At 43.3% G+C, this 25170-nt stretch overlaps 1 protein-coding gene and 1 long non-coding RNA gene across 3 annotated transcripts in view; one reads left to right on the forward strand and one right to left on the reverse strand.

Moving 5' to 3' along the window:
- Positions 1-25170, reverse strand: part of IGF2BP3 (insulin like growth factor 2 mRNA binding protein 3) — a 110143-nt gene that overhangs the window by 47379 nt on the left and 37594 nt on the right. The gene's annotated exons all lie outside the window — the stretch shown is intronic.
- LOC118161842 lies at positions 7648-16020 on the forward strand. Its single transcript, XR_004748192.1, has 3 exons — positions 7648-8046; positions 8286-8726; positions 15892-16020. It is a non-coding gene; the product is annotated as an uncharacterized LOC118161842 (long non-coding RNA).

Consider the following 25170-nt stretch of genomic DNA (forward strand, 5'->3'; position numbering starts at 1 on the left):
TGAGCAGCTGAAAAGTTTATTTGTATAAACTTTTCATCTAAGCTAAAAAAAAGTCTTTCCTTTTCTTGAGCTCTTGTTCTAGCAGTTGTCTAAATTGGGTCTCCTGCTCTTGTTATAGCACAGATGTCTCTCTCACAAAAAGCCGCAGTCTTATGCTGTGGACTTTCATTCATCAGACTCTAAAAGCCAGTTCTGACTTCATTATAAACAGCGTTACCCTACACCAAGCCCCACAAATTGCAACTGCTCTACAGGGGCTGCCTTGCAAGCAAACGTTACCCTTCAGCAGTGCTGAGAGCTCAAAGCCCATGTTGAAATATTCCAGTTTTGATGCAGATTTCACGAGTTTAGAAGTGGAACCTTTGAAAAAGCCAGAACAATCATTTTCTGCACTTTTAGAGAACACTATTTTGTACATCTCTTCCTACTGGGACTGTATGATTCCTGCCCTACACCATAAAAAAAAATTAGTCTCAAGGCATCAGGTCCATGAGAACAGTTTCCCTCATTGTTTCTCACACAAAATGCAGGAACTTTGGTGTTACAGTGCAACCTGAAATTGTTTTCTCCACTCATAAAGTAAATGCTTTAGACCACCACCCTCACTTCCACAACTCCTAAAACGTTGATCAGGAGTTAAAATTAGCCAACACAATTGAAATCACAAGCAGCAGAGGCAGAATCAGAGACAGGAGGATTAGGGTCATTCAGTAAAAGGCCACATGGAAGCTTTTGGCTGCAAATACTTTGTGAGCGTTCCAGGTGATTTAACAGAAAAAGGGGGGAGGGATTGGCAACAACATGAGGAAAGAAGTTGCTGGCACAAGTGGCTTCTCTTTTTAGAAAGGAGAGGCAAGGTGAAAGAAAAGGAAAGAGCCAGGTGAGGAAGAGGGGAGGCAATGCTGGTAGCACTCCAGATATCAAGCCTGTTTGAACCACTGATGCCATCTGTACACCTTACGTGCTCTGTTGGCATCTTTATCCCCCCCCCCCCCCCCCCAAAAAAAAAAAGCAATTTTAAATTACATTAATGCAACACAACAGCCTGACGTAATCCCCACCAGGCCCTCGTGCACTTGCGGCACCGGCGTGCGAAGCAAGTCCTCATCTCAGTAGAGGAACCAGCACTCGCCCAGCCCCACAGCTTACAGCAACAAAAGGTCTTTGGAGCGGCTTCCTTTCGGCTTAAATAATCTTTTGATTGGTAAAACTTGTATCCCCACTAGGGGGCCCGGCCAGCATAACTTACAAGGAAAATTAAACATGAAGCAGCACGTAATGAATCCCTGAGGAAGCAGTCATTTCTGCGAGGTGCAACCAAACAAGGCGGCGCCACCTGTGTGGAAGCCATCGCAGGCCCCAGAGCTGGTGCTAGGCCGGCCTGGCCACTGCCACAAGTCAGAGCACAAACACAGCAGCTTTGCCAATTTTTACCAAAAAGGTGGTGAGACCAGAGCACAGTGTGGACACAGAGTATCCAAACCAACATGCGGTCTGCCGGGATAAAGTTGCTTCAAAATGTCGTGAAGGCATTTGAATAGGCAAAGCCAGTTTGCAATGGCTCGGCACATTGCAACATGTGGTGATGGTGTTTTTCATCTCATAGGCCCTCCAATACCCAGTTTACTGTCTCATGAAACCATGACCATAGTCTGGAAGAATCAGAAAAATAAGTCTGGAAGCTGCTGAAGTCATTGTTTGCACACACCAGAAAGGCAGCGCCTGAAAACAATAACTCTGGCTTATTTACCACATCCCATACAAACCCTGGAGTGAATTCTTCTCCTGGGAACTTACAGTTATATCCAAATGTTCAAAACTATTAATAAGTTTACCCTATAATACAACTGTGTTTAGGTGGCATTACCAGGGTTTTAAGAATGTAAAACTGAACCACAGAGAACAAAACCAAAATTGTCAGAAGGAACTACTAATTGAGTGACCAATTTGGACACCGAGGACTTGATTTTCCACAGTGCTCAGCACTTCTGGGCATCCACAGTGCAGCTTCAAAGCCACTTCAGCAGCAAGGAGAACACTGCACTTCTGCACGAGAGGCCGGAAGGCTCTTCACATGAGACAACCCGAACACAGGCCACACCACAAGCAACTCATGGCAGCTCCCGCTTACACTGTTTGCCCAGCACCAGGTAACTGAGGCTAGGTGTGGAATTCAGTTTTCTGTGGGAGCATTCAACTCCCCTAATCAAAGGAGTTGTCTTCCTGAAAATCCTCAAGTTACCACACACTTTAACTTTATCGTAGTTGCATGACAGAAGAGCCACCCTCCTACCCCAAGCCAACATCCCTCCCTACAGTGCTAAGAACAAGCACTAGGTCCCTATTTATCTCACTCTCCTTACTGAACATCTGAAATGTTTCATCTAAAACATGAAAAATTGTTGAGGTGACGTGGGCTATTTCAACTCCAGTGTTTCAAATTAAACTATGTGTGTATATATATACACACACCTCAAAATAGATCTCAGGTAGAGCATCACAGGCAATCATGTCTGCAACGATTGTAACCAACTCCACGTACCACATGTGTTTATAACTAATTCCAGATAATACGGCTTAACCATTTCAATTTATACACATGCATACATAAAAATCAAAAGATCAGAGAACAAAATGCTTTAAAAACGCTAGTGTTCAAGAACATTTAAAGGACCTGCCTTAAATCTGTTAAGTCAAAAATCACATAAAATATGGTTAGCATAATTTACAGATGGAAGAAGGTTAGCTTCCAAAGAAAAATTTATGAGGAATCCAACAAATGTAAGCAACAGAGTAAAACCATTACAGATGAATATCAGCATCAGAAACGCCTTCCCTTTTTTTTAAATATAGGAATTCACATAATTGAATACTGTCAGTGATTTTTTCCAAGGAAGCTCTGAAAAAAGAAGAAATAGTGAAACAAATTTTAGGGATGCAACACTGGAGGTGGAAATTAGGCCAGGTACTGAATTTGGCAGGCTAAGGATTCTGTGTGCTTTTGTGTTCCCACATTACACCCTGAGCTGGAAAGAGTTTCTAGTACGTGCGATAGGGAGGGAAGATTAGTGTGCGTTACAGTAAGGAGGTATGGGATGCCAAAAAATAAAAATAAGAAGGGGATCACAGTATTGATGCTGACGAATGGTATTAAATGGTCTCCAAGGTTAAAAAAAGTGCATGAGAAACATTTAGAGAAAGGCAAAAAATTATTAGGTGCATGGGTGGCCTCCTTCATAAAGAGATTAAAGAGAGCAGGATAATTCAGTTTGGAAAGGAACGAGAGGGAATATGATACAGGTATTATGAAATAACGAATCGTGTAGAGATGGCCAAATTGGCAGCTTCTATTCACCCTTCATCTAAATTAAATGAAAACAAGTTTGAAAACAGAGAAATAACCATTTAAGCAATATTATCTGAATGCAATTAAGCTCTGCACAATATCTGCCACAATATTAATCTCCCCTAGCCTTAAAACTGCAAGAGCAGTGGCAGATAACATCAGAGTTTATAAACCAGGTATGGACACCCGGCATTCCCCACCCATCCCGACCACTCAAGGAGCCAGGACGCAGGCTGAGGGCTCCTTGGGGCACAGAGATCCTAACTCCCTGCAGAGAGGGTCCCTGGGCAGCAGCAGCAGCACCAGCTCAGGCCCATCCTCCTCCTCCTCTTGCTCCAGCACTGAGGCAGATGGCTTAAGTGGCAATGCTCAGCACTGCTTCTACAGGCTCATTTGTAGCTTGACAAAGAATAAGGGGGTGGGGAAAAAGATTAGAACCCACTATGAAAGCATTACTAGCCAGTGAGTATCTGTTGCCCAACTGTGATTAAATAATAGACTGCACAAAAGCATGTGAGCCAGCAAATTTTTAAAGCATGTTTCGAAAACAGACTGGAATAAAGCATGAGTTTCTGCTTAATTCACAGCACTTCATTTAATACAGCCACTGCTTCCCTGACAGGCTCAACACCTTGCCCCAGAGGCACCCAGCAGGGGTGTCAGAGCAGGGCAAGCTGCTGTGTCCCACTCTCTGTGCATAAAGAAAGTGGGGGCATTTTCCCTTTCCCCTTCAACCTTTCATTCTTCCCAATTTTGTTGGCTCTGTATTGTAATGGAAAGTGTGGTCTTTTTAACAGGAAGATGCATCAGGGAGAACTACATCTCCTATACACTTTACTCTTTTCTTGTGTGCACACATGTGAAAAAGGCACTTCTGAAAGCTGTTTTCCTAGAGCTATTAAAAAGTCTTGATGCCATTTCATTATCACTCTACAGGACTGGTGCTAGTCTGATATTTTTAGTTTCAACATAATAGTTGATTCATTTAAAAAGAATTGCCTTCTGTAAAGTTGGAAACCTGCAACTGTAACAGAAAGCTGTCAAAAAAATAAAAATCAATTTCTGAATCATCTTTTGAAACCAATCAACAATTACAAGTTCCAAGAAGTCTCCCAACAACACAGGGATAATTTCAGAGAGGTTGCATGTGTGAAAAATATTTCTCCTGGTACAGCTGTGCTGGTGCAGTAACAGAGCCAGGTCAGCGTTCAGTACTAGGGGAAGACTTTCCTGGGAAGTTTGTCCCATATTCTAACAGTAAACATTTCCTCTAGAATCTGCTTATGGCTATTTGAAAAATGATAGAGGGAATCAGAAAAAACTCCCGTAAAATGGATTTAGTTCTCAGATTAGAGCAGATAAAAATAAAGTACGTTAGAACTCAGATGGAGATCACATCCAAAACATTCCCTCTATTGTGCACAAGACTCAGGGTGACAAGTTTTCGGGAAAAAAAAAAAAAAAAAAGAAAAAAAAAAAGATAAGCCCTTAACAGCCACTTTATAAATACCTTAGATCTCTTTATAACTTGGGAAAAAAAAAAACTATAAAAAGACTGAAGCATTTTACATGAGTTATATTTACAAGATCCACCCCCCACTTTTTTTCCAGTAGTCATCCATAAGACACATACCATGCCTCTGGCTTACCAGCAGTCCAAGTGAGAGCACTGCTGTGGTCCAGACAAACATTTAAGAGGAGGTTTGGCCTCTGAACAACTAGTCTCCAAAACATAAGGGACCACTGAAGGGAAGGAATGGTTATCTGCATTTTACAGGCATGGATTGCTGGATATTTTCACATAAAACTTTCCCATCAAGCTGTCAGTGTGGAAAGGTACTATAACGTACCTCACCTACATCATTATTTTCTGGCTCGGAAAACACCTATATCTCAGTGCAGGAGGGGGAACAGCCTGTAGTCTTGTCCCTGTTGTGGGTCTGGGCACTGAAAAAGGCACAGGAGGTCGGGTAGGTCTCAAATTGAAGCCCAGGGTCAGTCAAAAATACAAGTTATATCCACATTTCAGCAAGGAGAACGAGACCACCACCTTTAAGTACTGGAACTACTTTGAGCCACAAAATCAGGTCAAAATAAAATTGATAATAAGCCTCCCTACAGTACTAAAGAAGAGATGAGAGCTTTACAAACCACCAATAAGTATTGTCAAAACCTTCCAGCTGGGGAAACATGAACCTCGGAGCAAGTGGGAATCACGGGATTTTTGAGTGTAGAAAGTTTCTATGGTAAAAAAAACATGGTCTAGCAGATAAAGTCATATCTATGACTACCTGAATTTGTTTTTATGATTATCTGAATGCATCTAAAATACTAAGAAGTTAATTACTAAAAAAAAAAAAGTTATTCAGAAGACCACCAAGAGTTAAAAGGAGATTATTGATAAATGTGTGTTCAACACAATTTCACAAGATCCACAAAACTTCAAAGTCTAACTTAAAGTATCCCTGCATTATGGTCAACTCATGCATTAATTTGAAAGGTTTTAGATCAGAAAAACACCAACTTTTGAATGCAATTAACTAACCTAGAGATTAAGACTGCAAGACATGTTCTACACTAATACCATTTGACCTATATACCTCCAAACAAAACAATTCAGTTTGAATACTGAGTGCTAGCTAACAGCTTACAGACTATAAATTACTTTTAAGTGTCAATTGCAAATGAGCAGTCGAGTGACTAGCAAGATGACTGGAACAACTCAAGGAGAACAGCCACAGCTAAACGAGTTGCCCGTGGCTTGCATTAGCCATGCTTCGGAAGCAATCTGTGTGTCCATCTTGAATTCAGAGCCTCCTACAAATAACTGTTTCCATTCATGGCCACACAGGGTATATTCGGTCATCAAAAAGCTCTCTAAATTAATTGCACAGCTTCATTATTAATATAATTAGGATGTTTTCTAGAAAACAAGACCATGGCAAACATGAAGGAGGCAAGCTTACGCCATTCCACCTGCTCTGCATTAATTAATACTTGATGGTCGCATAAAACTGAAATTCTTCCCCCGGCACTGGAAATCATAGAGGAAAGAGGGACTGCAGACCAACAAGGGTGCAAGATGGTTGTTTTTTTATTGTTTTCTAATTTAAAAGGAATTGATCGCTTGCTTGGAAGATAATTACATTGCTATGGCTACTCAGGTCTACATAGGAAGAGCCAAAGGAATCAAGCACAAGGTCTTCTCTATTCCAATTGGCTCCAGTGGCCCCATGGTAAAACCTCAGACATAAGCCTCAGCCTTACATTTTGTAGCCAAGTGTTCAATTGAACTCGGTCTGCTCTGCCCAACACTTTGGTTTTACCAGGAATAAAACCACTGGATCTGTACTTTGAAAAAGTCACTCTTATGCAAACATCTAAGCACTTTGGTAGCACAAGGTGCTAGACCAACACACTTTGCTTTAAACAAGCATCATTCCCAGAAAGCTGGGCACCCAATTTCTGTGCAACTTTCCTTATGCTCTGACATGGGCACTGCAAATACGCAGATTGAAGGCTCTGGTCCTACTTCACCGCTGCTCTGCCGTAAGTAGTTCTGTCCCCCAACTCTCTACAGCAATATTCCCTTAAACACAAATCAAGAGTCTTACAGTAGTAAGAAATGAAGAGTAAAGGTGAACAATACTGAAGGGCACCAAGAAGTTGCATGCCATTTACCAGTTTTACATTTACTATGGAATAAATTACCTCCTCTTGTCAAAACAACTCGTTCTCCTTAAAATGCTTACAATTTAAATTTTTGACATTTAAGAAGCCAGCACTGTTTAAAATAAGGAAGTGGGAGTGTAAATCCCCAGTATATGCCTGTTTGAATGTACACTTCATTCTGATTTTTTTACTGATTCATAGTGAAATCCTCAGCCCAGCAGAAGGGGAACTAGATTTCGAGGCAGAAAAGAGCACTTCAGTGCTTTGCTATTGACATGAGAAGAAAGAGGAGGCGGTGTAAGAGGAACTAAGAAATCTTGGTCATTCGCCTACTGAATATTTAGGAAGCCACAGTTCTGAAATCCCTGTTCATGGCATCCGGATAAGAATGAAATACATGATCTTCAGAGTTTAACATAGCAAGTAGTAGTAGAGGGCTGCTGGAGCGGTGGAGAAATTGATTTCAAGCCCTCAGCAGTGCACACCTCTTGCATTAAATAGCAGCTACACATAACAAAATCGAGAGGCAGCCCCTGCCTCAAAGAGCTTACAAGGCACAGCAAGCATTGGAACCACCAAATGAGGAAGTATTAGAGAAAAAAATGGGAACATTCACAAGGTCTTCTGGTTCAAGTTCAAGGTTATCCTCAGCCAGCCTGGGCTGCAATTGAAGCCTGAATCACTTTACTGCCTGGCAGTAGAAGTGAGAAACAAGCAGCCTAAGCACCAAAGGAAGCCCAGCCCAACTGCGAGGTCACAGCAGCCCAGCTGCTACCAGGACTTCTAGGGCTGGGAGCACACAGAAGGGACCTCACTGAGAACCGAGTCTGTGCTGGGTAAGAAAGGATATTGGCAAAGGGGCTACCTGCTGTGGAAGTACCAAGTACCAAAGGTGCTTCCGAAGTGTGAGCAGCAGCATACAAGAAAGCCCTCCAACAGCATTTGGAGACGAGCTACACCGCAACCCAAGGAGATCGGGATCCCAGCTCAGCACCTGGCTGGTGAACCTGCAAGAGCAGCTTCTGGGGGTAAGTAACATAGGGAGAATGGGAGGGGAGAAATGGAGGCAAGCAGCAGCAGAAGCATCAGTAATTAATTCACATTCTCTCCTTATCACATATTACTACGAACCCTTTCACCTCTTCCCCAACAATCCTCAGATTTGGAGCAATAGAAACAGCTCAGCATACAGAAGCAACCACATACAAAAGCCTTGAGGCTGAAAAACATAAGACAAAGCACTGATGACATGATTTTCGTCACCCAGGTACTCAAATGGAGGAAAAAAAAAATCAGAAGCATGACAGACGAGGCCCTCTAACAAAGTGTAACAGAGCTACACTCTATAGAGATGCTCCAAGATGCTCTTCAGACAAGAGCTGACTGAATAAAGATGTGCCCGCTGCACATGTTGTTCATGAAGCCAGGTTCTTAAATTATGAATAATGGACACAAGATGCAAACAGCACAGCATCCCAGAGGAGATGAGAAATATTTAAAATGCCAAGAAAACAAACAAGAAAACCCAAAACACCCTCTTCCTCTGTGAAGCTAGAAACAAACTTCACAATAAGCAGCCAGAATTTGTCAGTAGCTCTAAAGAAAACAGAGATGCTGAACATGAATAAGTGTTTGTGCCAGCCCAGCTCCTGGAAGCACCAGCAACAGCACATTTCAGCAGACTCGCTGCTCCTAACATCAGGAGGAGGTAAGTTGAGGACACCCCACTTTTGGCCTTTTTAAAAAAAAAAAAAAAAAAAAAAAAAAAAACACACTTTATAAAGAGCCGTTGTGTTTTGGGGATCTTTTACCAACATTTTTAAAGGCCTTTGACAGAAAGTGGATGGCTAAGAGGTTGCCATATTGCTCCCTCCAGGACATCACAACACATGCCAGCCGCCTCTGCCCAACAGCAGGGGTGACGGCCCCAGAAGCCAGCCCAGAAACCTGAATGCTCAAAACCCAAACACTCTGTTCTGCCCCAAAATACACGCAAGCATTTGGCCACTCTTCCACGTAGCAACTGTAAAATTACTTTTCCCTCTGCTTGTTCTGGAGCACGCTTAGCTGTCAAGCTCGCATAAGGAGAAAGCTCGGGCACAGCAGAGAAGCCTCGTACGGGATGGGGTAACATGGCAGCGTGTGCTGCAGCAGCCTGTGGAAAGCAATACCCTGATGAGGTCTGGCAGCAGATCAAGGACAGTCGCTTCAGTTGCTTTTCAGATTATGTAGCTCGGATAAATTATTTTGGTAAGGTCCAGCCTTTGCAAAACCTCTCTACGGAGCACGGCCTTTGCCCGTCCCTTATTGCTGAGCTCCTATCCGTCTGCGCACAACATGGTGCTGTAGCCGTGCTGGCTGTGTGCTGGCTACCACGCCAGCAGCTCCGTGGTGGTGCACGCTGCCGAGCCAATGAGACCTGCCCAGAACAGGAGGAATGCCTCCCTATCCAGCCTCCTCTTTAATTTTAGCGTGCACGCAGCCCTGCTGCCAGGGCAGGCCGTGCCAGGCCACTGTTTGGTTTGTAAACAGACACCCCGGGCTCATCTCCGCACAGGCCCCGCGGTCCCCGCTTTGCTCCCCACTGGCATGCAGGGGGACTGCTGCACGTAGCGTTATCTGAAACGGCGAGCTTTCACAAGGAAGCAGATGATGGTTATGATGCATACTTTTCATATACGTGTGTTTGTTTTTCTTTCCCCGGTGACTATATTAGCTTTTCCTAGAAGTGGGGGAAGAAGTTCTGTCATGTTCCAGCCCGGGCTTGGTGAGGTTCGAGTACAAAAGCGCAGTTAAGGCAGACACTTTGCCTGTACACACTACAACATGTGCAGGGTGTGTCCTTTTTGTACTAAATAAAGGCTCTTATGCTTTCCAATTCGATAAAGAATTCCCCCAGGGTTAACGCTCTGAAAGCGCAAACAGTGACAGGGAAACCTATATCAGTTTCATTCCTTATTTTGTCTCCCACCAAATACAACAGAGAGCTTCTCTTACCCTGAATTGGTAGCGCACACCAGACATTACCATAGTTAAGATTAACTTTAAGATGAGTTCAGTCCCTTTTTTTGAGCAGCCATTTGGATACGCAGTTTTTGATATCCAATTGCAGCAAATTGAGATTTTCTGAGGTAACATATTCAGCAAGGGGTCCTTTTATATTACTTTTTATGTGCCCATAGACAAAGATTTCTATTTCAGTTTATCTCTTGCCCCTTGTAGAAGAATGGGAGAGAAAAAGATACACAAAACCAAAATGGCAACAACCTAGCTCTAAGCTGGGGAGAAGCCCAGCCCCTGGGCTGCTGCTGGGCCAGGCTGCTCCACTGCGACCAGCACACCCCTGAACACACCTGGATACTATTTGCAGTACCTTTCCTTTCCCCTACCACCACCATCTTTTTCCTTCTGCAAGTTTTGCCTAAAACCTAAAGACAAAACCTTTTTCCTCGATACACTTACAAGAACACAGGATAGTACTTGGATCTCTGAACAGTGATACTTGTGTGAAATTGTTCCTCACTCTTTTAGCTGCATCAAAACTACCATTAAAAGTTTCAGTGCCTGTGGTATTTTAATACCTTCAGACAAGAAAAATCACAAAACAATAATTCAAGAGATCTCTCCAAATTCTGGAAGAAGGAAGCCTGATTTATCTGCACTTGGACTATATCCGTAACTACATTGCATATATTATCAGTCCTTCATTTTTTAAAAAAGCCAAACGAGTACTACGACTTCCTCTCATCTGCTTCTTGTTAAGGTACAGGTACTGCTATCTTTGGCTGGATTTTCATCACAAGAGAAATGCTAAAGCAGGCTTTAACAAGAACAATATGTAGATAGCAGCATGCTCACCTCGAGCTGCACTGTGTGAGAATGAAAACAGGAATACTTCAGAAGTACAAATATAGTTGTCACATTCACCACGTTAGTACCTTCTCCTGGAAGCTTCTCACAGAAACATTCAAACTGGTTTCAGTAGTTGACAGACATAAGCCTCAGGAAGTCCAGCCTCAGGATTACTTAAATATATGTATATATCTATTCACAAAGAAGGTCCTGCCTCCTATTTCTCTCCACACTCCTGCACTGTTCACTACAGCTGCTATAGATGTGGATTGCAGCTGCTTGCACTTGAATACGTGCAGCTGACTGCTGTATTTTTTAATATTTAGATGCCTTTATTTTACATATATTTGTGTGTACATGGGCACACAACATTCATATTCATTCATATCCCACCCACCCGCAGGATAGCGGGGCTACAGCATGGAAGAGCAATCTGGCGTGAGTAGGGAAGTTGCATCACAAGTAAAAATATAGGCTGTGGGATGCATGCAGAGCACATATTTTATAGAATTAGTGAGAGCATAAGATGAATAATAAGCTCATCTCACTTACATGATTGGCTCTCTTAAAAGGTGTCATCTCAAACAACATTCCATATGTACTATCAGACTTTACGGATTTAGCATCCTATCATAGGCTTAAACTATTTGATAAATACAGCTCAAGCTGGCCTCTTAATGATACCAGAATGAAAATACTCCTCAGCCAGAGCGGAAAAAACATGACCGGAACTTGCATCTGCAGTCGAGAACAAGACAACCAGCAAAAGTTTTGCAACGCAACCTAACAGTTCAAAACAGTTTTAAGGCAGAGACTACTTTGTCCCCTCGTTTTCTACACCATCGCTAAACACTAGATAGAAACACCAAGAACAACTAATTTGGAAATAGAAGCATACTATCCTCATGCACCAAGGCTTTGTATTCATCTTATGGTTTCTACAGACTCTGTACTTTGAAACCATCCACAGGTGTTCCCTTAACCTAATAAGGAGACACCTGCAGTGGTTTTTTTTCCAACTCCGAAGAGTACAATGTAAGTAAGGGCACACTCAACATTGCATGCACAGAGCATCAATAAAAAATTCAGGTGCTTTTAATGTCTTTGTTTCCACTGAAGTCCAGTCAAGCTAACCACCAGTTCATACCACAGTCAGACTGCAGTTACAAGACAAGGTCTAGATCTTGTCCCACAACAGCAACAGCAATCCGAATTTGGAGGTCAGGTTGGTCTGATGAACCAGAGCCTTAACTAAAGTTGTTTTTAGCCTTTGGTGTTCATGCCCCAAATCTAAGAACAGGTATCTGTGTAAGACATCACCACCACCAGAGCCATAAAATATCTCCACAAGTCATTTAACCTAGCAGAAGCTACAATCAGAGCTACAACTCAGTAACTAAGATAAGATATCTTCAGAGTTAGAGATACAAACATGTACGTTTGGATGACTTTTAGACAGACTCAGAAATACCCTTCCCATATCACCGCAGATTTCCTTATTAAAGCCCTTTACCACTTCACTTGTCCACAGCAGATACTAAGACATTTCATGTGCTTGAAGACGTCTGTCTTCACAATGGACAGTCAAAAAACAATGACCCCAAGTCCTTGGAGGTCTTGATTTGGTTGGGTTTTTACTCCCCCCTTGCTGGAGATACCCAAAAAGCAGTCCATGTGCTTCTAACAATGGCGCACAAAGATCAAACCCAGGTCTTCAGATAAACTGCTAAAGAGACTAAGGTGATAGAACTAGATGAGAAGAGGATGTTTGTCTCAGAGGAGGTGGCAGTGCAAAAAGAACAGAAAGGCCTAGAGCCACTTCCCTCAGCACTGGCAAAGTATCATCTGCTAGAACTCGTCTTTACAAATAGAATTTGAGGCATCAGTAACTGGTTTAGAGTAAGCCTATATCCATCAAATCCTTGAATAAATTTCACTTTAAAATCACCCGAGATACTTCAGAAAGTGAATGTTCAAACTCTGCACTTCATCATTCTCTATCGCTTTAGAAACTGTACTAAGGCGCTTGTAAGCTCTTCAGTTTCAATCCCGGTTTGAGCCAAGTATAAAGTGCATGTTATAGAGCATCAAGAGACAAACTGGGGTATAAAGCAAATATGATTTGTTAATCTAAATCTATGTAAGCATATAGACAAAATGTTATCATCCGTCTATTACCCAGCTCACGTACTGGGGGAGCAGACTTGCATGAATGCAGACAGCTGTATAAACACACTTGCAGTTAAAATACAAAACATGTAAGGAAAGAAAGCAACACTGCAAGAAGTTTTGCGTTTTCCTTCCAGTTAGCTTCACAAAAATCTGTTTCTCTACTGTGCTCGTAAAATAAAAGCATCTTAAAAGAAGTATCAGGGAGGCATGCAGTGGTGTGAGGAAAGGGTAGAAAAGAGAGCTCTAGATCTGGTTAATACTAGAGAGCTTATTGCAGCTGTACATAGTAAAGAATAATGAAGGTTTGGCTGTGTGTTTTTTCTTTTCAAGTTTTTATTTATTTACATTATGTTTTGCCATTGATTTTTAAAGTCCATTAATATTGCAATGGAAATAAACTGTCAAAAGCTTAGCACATGGAATGCAGTAAAACTGCAAGTGATAACACAGGAACACCAAAGCCACTCGTGCAAATGCCACAAAAGCAACAGAAGAAAACCTCAGTTTGTAGCAGAGGTGCACCAAGATACGCTGTTAGGGACTACAATATCCCCATATGCTTGTGTTTGATTGGCTTGGGGAAAAAAATGAAACTTACAAGAAAAATCTGAAATTCCAGCTTGAAAGCTCCAAAAAGCTTAAACTGCATTTTCTAAGCCCATCACCTCCCAAGCAGCGCTGTGAGCACAGTGGGCAGGAAGCTCACTGTGTTTGTGCTTCATTTGTTACACCACGAGGAAGGAGCAGATATTGGTCACTACAAACCATTCAATTAAACACTCATTTTCTAACCATTAGGGAGAGGATAAACGGTTCAAGTTCTGGAGTTCCCAACTGCAAGCCCAACTAGAACCATAATTACTAAATTCCAACCGGTAAATTGTGCATGGAGAGGATGAAATATTATGTTTTCTCATCTCAAATACAATCACCTCTTCACACTGGCCAACAACAACAAAAACCGAATAAATGCTCCATTGTGTATACTTCGAGACTACCACATGCAAGCATAAATTGTGCTGTAACAGTGGTTACAAACCACCAAACTATCAGATCAAAAAGAGGCATAATTTTCCAACTTGGATGTCACAAGTTAAATTCCTTAATCCAGAACAAGTCAGCAAAAGAGCTCGACACCCCTGCCCTTTTTGGCAGAAGGAGCAAGTATTCCAAGCCTTCAAAAGTGAGTCCAATCTAACTGTTTCGGCTGGAAAAAAAAAAAAAAGCCCCCACAAGTACATTGTATTTGTTTCGACTGCCCAACAAGAAATGCATCAGGGTAACTTTTAAATAGATGGGCAACTACAGGAATGCTATTAGCACACAGCTCTGAGTCTGATACCCAACATGCGACCGTAAATCTGGGAACGAAGCAGACCACATGAGGGTACAGCCATCTGTGTGACGACTGCGACATCGCTGTTGCAGCGTGATGCTCTGCCCTCATTAAAAACACCAGCACAAAGCCACGTACATGAAGCACACGCCTGTTCACAGCAATAACCTCCCCAGCAAAGCGAGGAGGACCACAGGGCTGGCATCAGGAGGCAGCAGTTGAGCCAGGCACAGCTGGGAGAGGTGTCATGAAGATGAGCTCGTGCCCCACTGCACCCAGCTCCACCAGGAAGGCTGCGGTCCCAGCACAGGATTGGACCTTGGTGCTTCCCACGGGGATGTCCTGGGGGCGGTGGCCATGGTGGGCAGGCCGAGGTAGGTATTTCTATGCACCATGAGTCACGTTCTCTTTTCTTTGTCCAAGCCATGCGGAGGTTCTGCAGCTAGCTCAGAATGCCAAGCCAGGGATGTGCATCTCTCACACAATAGGACTTTCAGAGTTATTCACGATTTAGGAATACACAGATTAATTTGGGCTGCTTTACATCCCAGTCTGGCTTTTAATGCTGCGTAACTTGCTCTTTATATTGGCTCAAGCTGGGAAGGAAACTAAGCGCAGCTTGCAAACCCTGCAGTTGTACTTCTAAAGCAATCGAGAATGATGAAGTGCAGGCTCTAACCATTCATCTTTGCAAGGATTACAGTGAAATTCACCCAAGAATTCAATGGATACAGGTGTCTGAGAATCCTGTGCAAAGTTAAAGGTTGATGTAAGGCCAGATACAGTGCAGGTAATTTGTTTGCAAGGCTGATTGATTTGGAATAAGCCAAATTAGGTTTGCAAAGACAAGGCTGTTCTCCCAGCACTGATCCTGGAAGGCTTTTTCCCTCATGAGCAACACCTCTTCCCAACTGGTCCCTCCAGGTCTCTCCCTGGAGCCCTGCATGCTGCCACGTGCCACCACTCAAAAACACGAACTGCTGTGAAAGCATCTGCAGCACAGCAGCAAGCGCCCTCCAAAGCCTTCAAAATGTCACCTCCATGAAACAACTGAGAGACCTGCAGTCATGTCATCTACAGAGGAAAAATCCTGAGGGAAGAACTGAGATGGTGGAGAGAAGTTTCCCAGGACTGGGATGCAGCAAGGGTAAATGCAGAGTGCTTGCACAGCTCCATGCACAGCACCAGCCCACCGCACATCACAGGGACCCTCCTCCCCTCCCAGCCCCATACACCCAGCTCCCCTGGCACCGGCCCTGGAAGCACAACAGGCTCAGACTCAAACACAAGCTTCGTACTTAAATCTTGGGTTCTGCTCTGAAGGCTCTTTTCCTGCCCCATCATGCAAAACTCTGTCTGGTGACACCGCAAACCGCATGGGGCAGAAGTGTAAGTTTTGAGGAATGTATCTGAGAGCGACCTTCACAGGGTGCACATCACGCTGGGTAAAATAAAGAGGCAGTGTGAAATGCTTTCATTGGCTTAACTCATTCGGATTTTTTTTTAAAGAAAGGTGTGATGGAAGCACAGTCAAAACCAGACAGCTTTGGCTAATACAGCTGATTAGCCTGCCCACCATGTCACAGCCACATCTGAAGTGCTTTCAGTAATAGTGACGATAAACAGTGCGAAGGGCAACACCAGTGACTTCGTGAGCAGAGTAGCAGCACTTAGAATGCTCACAAAAACAGCAACACCACCCAGGAAGAGCTCCGATGCTTTAAAAAGGCTGAAAACCCCCTCTGTTCTCTCCCACTGAAATTATAAGAAGTTACTGAGCATTATGAAGAGACCTGCCATGTACTTCGCTGTGGTCAGGCAGTAAAGAAATAAATCGGGAGTTCCACGTACTGTAGCTGAATGCATAAAAATAGTATTTCAGAGTATCTACTCGCTTGCAGGAAAAAAACGTGACCATTCATATGATTGCTTAAGCAGCGAAGCATCTTTTTAGACAAATAGGAAGCCCACGAGCCTGTAGCGATGTCGAGCAGCCCTATTTTTAGAAGCATGTGTCAAGGGCACATGCCTAGAAAGCGCTTTCACTGCTTCAGCAGTTTACAGGAAAAACGAGGTAGACAAGCACATGCGTATGTAGGGACAGATGAGCCCGAGTCCCGTGTGTGAATAATCACATGGGGCCGCTTTGGTCCTTCCAGGTGACTCCCGGGAGCAGCGCCAGCCTGACGCGCCCCGGTGCTACTCGGGTGACATGGCACAGGAGCAGGCGCGTGGCGCTCGGTCCCAGAGCGGCACGGGAGGGCTGGGGCAGCACAGGCTGAAAGCAAACGGACTAAATTACGTTCTTTCACATGAAAATTGAATGTTACGGGTAGGCAACAGGGTGTCTGCAGAAGAAAAAAAAGTGAATCGCTATAAAAAGCTTCGCGTTCCCAGTTGTTTTCTATTTTAGGTTCCACCTATGATAATTTTCCGAACTGTTCAGTAGCTCTAGCATCAGCTGTTCAGAAAAGCCAGCAAATATTTCATCTGTGCGTGTGTGGATGAAAGTCTGCAGAGTCGTTTAAAGGAGGCAAGAAGCCTGATCATCTTGGCTCATCCAGGATCTCTGTAAGACTGTTCAATGCCTCCAAACCTAGACCACAGTGCCTAATCCTGCAGTGTATTTGGACATAATACTGTAATGCATTATCTGGCAGGTCTCATTTGTTAATAAAAAAAAAAAGAGTTACCAAGCAAAAGAAGTTTCACCACTACAGATGTGCTTAACCTGCTACTTTCAAGTAGTATCTGTACACCTGCAGCCACCGCTAATCACAGCCCCAGGAAAGTTCCCTCCATTTTTTCATTACTATGTCTCCCTTATTTGAAATATAATTTGAATACTTTTAAGCCATTTTTTTTTAAACAGTAAGACTCAGACTATCTTTAAGTATGCTTTAGCTAGTAAAATCTGCAGTGAACAACAGACAACAAGGCATTCTGCAGGCAACAAGGACTGATTAAAAGATGACAAAACAGCTCAGGCTAGAAGGGATCTCTAGAGAACACGTGGTCCAGGCTCTCGTGGAAGAGGCTGCCTAGATGAGATTATCTAGCACCCTGCCCAGTCACATCTGCAAATACACAAGGCAACTACAAAAATGTGAAAACCTGGATATAAGTGCATTCTTCATCCATCCCGCTGGCACGGTGGTGCCAGATGAGCCCTCCTTAGGCCTTCCACAAGCACTTCGACAAATGCTTTGGCCAAGAACCAAGGTGTGATAGCCAAGCGTTCACTGGTCAAATCAGAAATCTGGCAAAAGATGTGCCATACGTAAGTGAATTCAAAAGCTATAAAGCACTAAGCCACCTGAAACACAGTGATGAACACAGCAGTAAAAACAAATTAAGAATCGAATAAGACAAAGGTGCAAGCTAGAGAAACAGTGTTCTACCTGAGGGTATCAAAGGGCTTCTCTGCCCAAAAGCTGGTGTGCTATTACAAGTTATATGGGTGCCTGTTCCACCAAGAAACCTTACAGTTTAGTACAGGGCTTACAGCAGCCTCTGTTTGCAAGGAACAGGAACACCAGAGCAGGTCAGTGTCAACAGCAGCCTGTAGAATACTCAGCTCTTCCTGAAAAGAGGGACCAAGTTACCAGCTATCATGAGGAGCTGTCACACACCCCCCAGAGCCCTCATAAGAGAGGCTGTTCAGCCATTATGAGGACTGAAGCCAGAATGAAAAGCTTAACTATTCAGTTCACTCACGTGTACAAAGTCCTCACAACCATGCCGACTTCCATGAATCTATTGACACCTATCGGTTTTGACCTCTAGTATGTAATGAATCATTTAAGTGTTGTGTCCTGGTCAGCATGGTCACAACACAACCGAGACCCTAACAGCAGGCACCTGCAATGACTACATCCACTGCCATACACACAGAACCCATGGAAAAAAAACAGCCAACCACAAACAGTTTGGAAAGCAGAGCTTGGACAGCATGAGATGTGGACAGAGGTGGCTCTAGAGAGCTACCAGAACAGTGTTGCTTATCAGCTTTGTATGGCCTTGTCCAGTGCAACTCTCCTGTGTACTGGGCTCTTCTTAGGACAGGAAAAATGGACAGCACGGGAACGTGTGTGTAACATCCCCATTGCCAGCAAAGCAAGCACACAAGCACAACTGGAGGAAAAAAAGTGGAGATGTTTGCATCTCCTTTTGGCTGCTCTAATAAATAAGCTGCAGAGCTATATAAATCCCACTAATTTTCCATAGGAACAGATGTTTGCCAAACAACATCTCAGTTTCAACACTTGCTTGTAGAGAATGTGTTACACAGAACATGCTACTAAAAGAATGACAGAAAACAGAATAAAATAAAAGACTGTTCCAAGTCACAAGATATTTCTGTGCCTGTTTAAACAAATGGGATGTAGGCTTAATCCTCACACTGCAGGTCCTCTCCTGAGACATCTTGATGTAACTGTTCTCCTGTGCCATTACTCAGGTCACCTGTACAAATCACAGGTTACATTTCAACAAAGTCCAGCATGGCTGTTTTGTTAGCATTCACACAGCTGCAGTTAACTCAATTTTTTGGATGTGTTACTGCTGAACATGGATGTGTTACTGCTGAAAAACCACCCTGTGAAAGCCTGCAGCCCAGAGGTAAGGGGCACAGGTAAACCTGCCATCCAAACCTGAGCAGCTCCTCATTGCATGTCTACGCAGCGACCTACACCCTTAATCTCTTGCATTGTTTCTGGTTACCCTTGCCCTTTCCCCCCCAAAAGTCATGCAAAGCACAAACCATCCCACCCCAGGCCACCTTCACCCTCAGCTCCAGCCTCCCAGCAGCAAAGCCTGCCCTCCCCAGGGGAGCTTGCGCAGGGGCAGGACACAGAGGAGTGAGTCTGTCGGTGCCGGACTCTACTGGGAAGGGGTCGCAGGATAACGGCTGTGATCTGGGGAAGAGAAGCAGCAGCAAAGAGGAAAGGCAGCCAAGTATAAAAACAACAGGTGAGAAGTTGCATAAAGTTGGAAGAATCAATGTAACAACCTTGAAGGTAACCCTCCTACTTTGCCTCAAAATTAATTGAAAAAACAAATTATTAATTCTGGATTAATTTGGCTAGTAAGCAAATGTTTAAAAGGACCACCTGTCTTAAAATTAAGATGCATCAACTTTCCAATGGCATCTGCTAAAGCTGCGTGGCAAGTTTTACAGAATTTCCAACAAGTCAATTGTCTCACTTATAATTCATGGTCCTGTGTTTATAAACTAACATCAGCAAAATATTACATGATCCTATACAAGGAATTTAATTCTAAAACTTCAGTTAATACTCTAAAGCTTTATTGGAAGTCTTCTGAAAGTTGTGTTTGTGTGCGAGTACTTCGGTAGAGGTTCTGACACAACCTTCACATTTTTAAAAAATGCAAAAAAGCAGCATGGATTTCAAGACCTGATTATATACACATGAAGAAGCAAGGCTGAGAAAAGGATGCTGGTTTAAAGCCACCCATGAATCACTGAATTTGGAATTCTTTATTTCAAGCCCAGCCTAACTGCTTGCCTACCTCTAGAATTAAGTTTTTGCTAACAGAAAGATGCAAAGACAGCAATACTCCAAGAGAAACGATGCTCGAGTGCAGAACCCAACCTCCATTGCTTTTCCTACAACTTCATGCACAGACGAGCCTTTGGAAAGGAATGGCCAAGTAGCGATATCTATGAAATTTGAAAAACACTGATAAAAACCTCAATTGAGCTCAGTTCCTATATCAATGCAAGATGAAAAACATTTTAGGAGATATACATACTGCTTGTGAGTCCAAAGCTCTCAGTAAACTGGCAAATGAAACAGTGATTCATATAGCTAATCAAAAAGAGAAGCCTGACACTGAATAACTGGTATTACAGCAAACGCAGGAGAAAATGCAGAGCTTTAGCGCCATACTTTTTCTCTATCTTTGTGACAGCTGAATAAACCTTTTCTTTTTGTTAAAGTAACTAACAGCATTCAAGAAAATTTTCCCTGCATACAGCTGGTCAGCCAAGGAACGCTGAAACAAAGGGAAGGAAAACTACACACATTAAGTCAGCCAAGCCAACAGCTTCTCTCACTGAGGTGACATCAGTTAGAAGTCAATTGGTAACCCTGACTTCAGTGCAGTAAGATGACATGGTGTAGTATTGGAAGGAATAACAATAAAGTCTCCAGAATCTTAAGACACGCTTCATTCTAGCACTGCCTTAAAGCCACACGCCTGCTCATGCTTTCTGTGTGAAGAGCTTCATGGTCCTGCCATCAGCATTCCCATCTGCCTTTAAGGTAGCAGCAAAGAAAACTCGAGGTAGGCAGTCCCGGCTAAGCTGTAGAGGATGGTTAGAAGGAGTCCACTGAAAGCAACTCCCAAAACTACTTTCAAAAAGAGACCCAAAATAGCTCTCATACACACCATCAAGTATCATTTTTTACTCAACTGCTTTTAAACCATTAATGAGTCATCTCTTAAATCACTGGCTATTTTTATAAGGAATTATTCACACAGTAAACTAGACTTCATAAAAAGGAACTCCACACATTTCCAATACAAACTATTTTCCCCCTTAACCTAATTAGCGCCACACAGAAATCCACTGATTTAGTATTTAGTTTTGATTTTCAGCTTGCTCGCTAATTAAAATACTAAAGTGCATTTATCATAGAGGGCTGGTTTTGTTTTCCACCTCACAGCAAAAGCTTACTGCCTTCTGCTTAGCCCACACAAGGTTTTCTTCTCTACCAGAGGGGCTTTCTACCAACGTAAATGGCCAGCGACCAAGTGAACGTGGCAGAGCAGCAGAACATAAAAAGCAATTAGTGGTAAAGTTTTTGTAGGTTGTGTCATTTCTTATTCCTTCCACGCCTTCACGGGGCAGCAGAGACTTCATTAGAACCAACTCCAGGCAAAGCCAGCCTCCTGCCCGCTTGGACTATTCTTAATCTTCGTGGAAGCCCAGCAATTTTCCCTGATTGCTTGTTTGAGGGACGCACAATTTCTGCAGTGTTTATTTTGGGCCGCGGCGGAGGGAGGGAGGAGCGTAGCCAAGTGGGCAGGATCCCAACCCAGATCACACAAAACGCAGCGTCCGCACTCGAGGAATGGCTCCGGGCCTCGCTCAAAGCCTCGGAGCCTCCTCCCCGCCTTGCCGAGGGTTGCACGCCTCCATCCTCACCCACAGGGCTCCTGCGGGATGGAAACCACACGGCTACGCCCCGGCCAGCCCTGCCAACCGCAGCCAGGCCTGGAGCGAGCCGCCTGCCCGTCCTCCCCTGGAACGGAGAGCAGCGTGGGCAATACCAGTAACAAAGCGTCCCAGGCTGTGCCACGAGGAAGGCCGGCATCCTCGAGCGTGAAGAGCTGCAAAACACAAAGTGAGCTCCTCACGGGCAACAGGACACACAGCCACAGATGTCTGGATGAGTAACGCGCTGCAGGAATGTTTAACAAGTGTGATCCTCACCTGAACCAAACGTGGAACCCACAATGGCAAGCACCTTTCCTCATGGTGAGCCTTGCGCCTACACACATCAAATCCACTGAAATCACCGAAATCTCTCACTGCCCTTTTCACAGGGTGCACGTTAACAAGCCAAGACCCTGATCATTCAAACAACTTTTTAATAATCCTAAAAGAGAATGAACGTGGATCTTAATGTGGATCATACCACCTCAGTGCAAGCACACAGCAGTATCCGTAGCCTACGGAGCGCCAGCTCTGTGGGTCAGGTATTTTGGTGATGGAGCAGGTCCTCACAGTATTCAGTCATCATTTTGATGAACTAACCATTAAGAACAAAATTAAAATTCATGTATAAAATTCAAGTTATCATATTAAAATTCTCTGCCCTCCTTCCTGCTGAGCTGTGATGGGGCAGGCTGCCTAAGGGACACAGAGCACAGGAGACAACAGGATGGGCAGCCAAGCAGAGTGAAGACCACAGTTGAGGACCTCCTAATGGCTGCAGTCAGATTCAAGCAGGATTCCCTTGGACAGCACAGCTACATCTGGATCACCCTCAGAAGGGAATGAAAAGCAACACCCCAACAAGATATGCTGTCAGATACGCCAAAACCACAGAAGCACGCAAGAGGCAGCTACAAGATGAATTAAAGCGCTTGCAAAAATAACAGAAAAGTGAATATGCATTAGCACAAGTCACCACTCTTCAAGCAGCTCAGAAGAGATCCCCATACCTTGAAGCACAAGCATCACGCACCACATTAAAATTCCATTATGACCAGCTGAGGGGTAGTTAAGCAGCACCACATTCAGTGCTGCAAGAGAAGCAGCTTTACAAGCACAGCAAGATAAGCTAGACCTTGAACAGCCCCACCAAGGATGGTATTGCTCCTGCTTTTTCCATACGGAGAGGAAAGCTGCAGAACTGCAAGGAATCCCACCAGAATTTGATTCCAAAATCAGTTTGCAGAAGGCTGTGATCCACAATTAGGTCTGTAGGGAGCACGTGTAGTGATGGTATCCACTGCATTCTGGAGGACAAGTTATTTTTCTAAAACCATAGGGCATTGTAAGTTGCTAGCCATAGCATTGGACAGGGAGCTAGCAGATCTAAGGCTTACTAATGATCACTTCCCTCCTCTATTATTTATTTCTTCAAATTTGTACATTTTTTGCATTCCTAACGCACCACAAACAGTTGTGGAAGGCTAGATGTTGGATGGGTTGTAGCTTTCCTCACAGAACAACCACAACATACCAAGAATTAATTCTGGTAGATAAAAAGCCATAAATTGTCCTGTAAGGATCTCACATGCAGCTGATGTACGGGCTGACATTTATCAAATGTGCAAAGACTCCTGTTGTGGGTTAGCATGGAACAGAAAGCCTTTGGACTAAGAGTACCTCCTTTGATCAGCACAACATAAAGTTTCCTTGCAGTTGGGGTTATACAGATTTTTTTTTTTTTGTATATAGCCCAATTAAAATACCTCAGTTTGTTTTTCTCAAACTGAAATAGAGGCAGGAATTTTATACTGAATTAATAGAAAGCATCCATGAACAATAATAGTGAAGCAGTAGTTAAGTTTAAGGAAATATTTGCAACACTCTAGACATAAAAATCCACCAGCACCAACAACTATGGTGTTTTTAAAACCATTTCAAGCTATGTCCTCAACAAGAGGAAAGAGACCAAAGCAATCTGAAAATGAATAACTTATTTCTGTGGAATAAAGACTCACAACTATATAGTCCGGGCTACTTAATTCCCCATACAAATTCCCCAACAAATAGTAGGTTTAAGATTTCCCCCTCTACTCCAGGTGAATATGTGGCACCTATTTCCAAGCACAGTTGGTATGGTAGCTGTGTCTATGTCCTCCAGCCATCTGCCATCAGATTTAGGCACCACCTAGTTCTTGCAATATCCTGATGCCAAGAAATCCACACACACAAATCCAAAGCTCTTTCCTTCAAGCTAACAAGCAGTCTTCTCCCATGAGATGACCCCTCGTCCCCGGCAATGACAGTGAGGACAAGAGATGCCCTCTGCCCACAGGCCTACCACAACCACTGATGGAAGCAAGAGCCCCAGGGCAGCATCTCCTACAAACCTCAGGGTGCTCCCTAACATCCAGGGGATTCAGCATAAGGATGCTGCCACATCACTGCTGTGTCTAGAAGACAAGCAAGAAAGCAGCTTCCACCACCACCGAGGTGCAGTGGAAGCAAAATGGGAATTAAAGAGCATACTTACGTGCAAAGGAGGACATGACCTTGGCTCACAGGCTGGAAAGTTTTATTTTGGGGCAGTAAGCCTTCAAGTATGACATCTCACCCAGTAGTTCCAGTGGAAATTTGAAAGCCTAGAAGCCATAGGTCAAATTGCCTGCTGGAAAACAAACTTAAGCACGCAACAGGACAGCGTGTGTAACCTACACTTGCTTTTCTGCTAGCATCAACATCAGAAAGGTCAGAACAGGTAAGCTAATGCAGGCTTGTTATTTGGCTCGCACTTTGTTCATCTCAAAGAGAAACTGAACAGGTAAATAGCAAATACTTTGCAAGGAAGAAGGCAGGGGCTTGGGATGAGGGAATAATTCATGGGCAAACATTTTAGATAATGTTATGGAAACATATCGGTAGAATTAAAGACAAACAGGTAATATTTTGTTTGCTTTTTATGGTATTATTCTTTACAGAAAAAAGAAAATGGGATTTTTCTCATGATAAAGGTTTCTTTTGCTGATTTATAGAAATCCCCCTGAACTGTTCAGCTGGCAAACTAACAGCCTGGAAATGCCTATTTAAAAGCTCTTTTCTTTTTTTTCCCTAAAAAAAAACCAAAAGTTTAAATAAACGTGCGTGAGATGTTGGAACTCATCTGGAGACTTTAACTTTCAATCTTTGTATAACCTACAGTTTTCTTCTGCCAAGCTTAAGATGTCAAAAAACAAAAAGCAGAACTAATATAGTATCTATAATTAACTTGTTAGACGCAATTTAAATTTGATGGTATCGCTGTCCTGAAACCCATTATTAAAATTATCCTTCACTTGATTATGAAGTTACTATTGCCTGAATGAGAAGAAAATCGTGGTGAAGTAACTTGGTACCTTTATCTGCTCCAATTAGATTACAAATGATTTTAAAAAAAAAAAAAGTCGAAAGAAATATTTCCTTTTCAGCACTTCCACAAACTTCAGTTGTGCAGCTAACATGCATTGGCCATGACCAGAAGAAACAGCAAATAACGCCAGCGTGTAACAGAGTTGGTAGGTTTGGGGGTTGGTTGGTTTTTTCTTTGTTTCAGAAGGGTTTTCCCCATGC

The sequence above is a fragment of the Oxyura jamaicensis genome, chromosome 2 (genome assembly GCF_011077185.1).
Source record: "Oxyura jamaicensis isolate SHBP4307 breed ruddy duck chromosome 2, BPBGC_Ojam_1.0, whole genome shotgun sequence".
In the NCBI taxonomy this organism is placed as follows: domain Eukaryota; kingdom Metazoa; phylum Chordata; class Aves; order Anseriformes; family Anatidae; genus Oxyura; species Oxyura jamaicensis.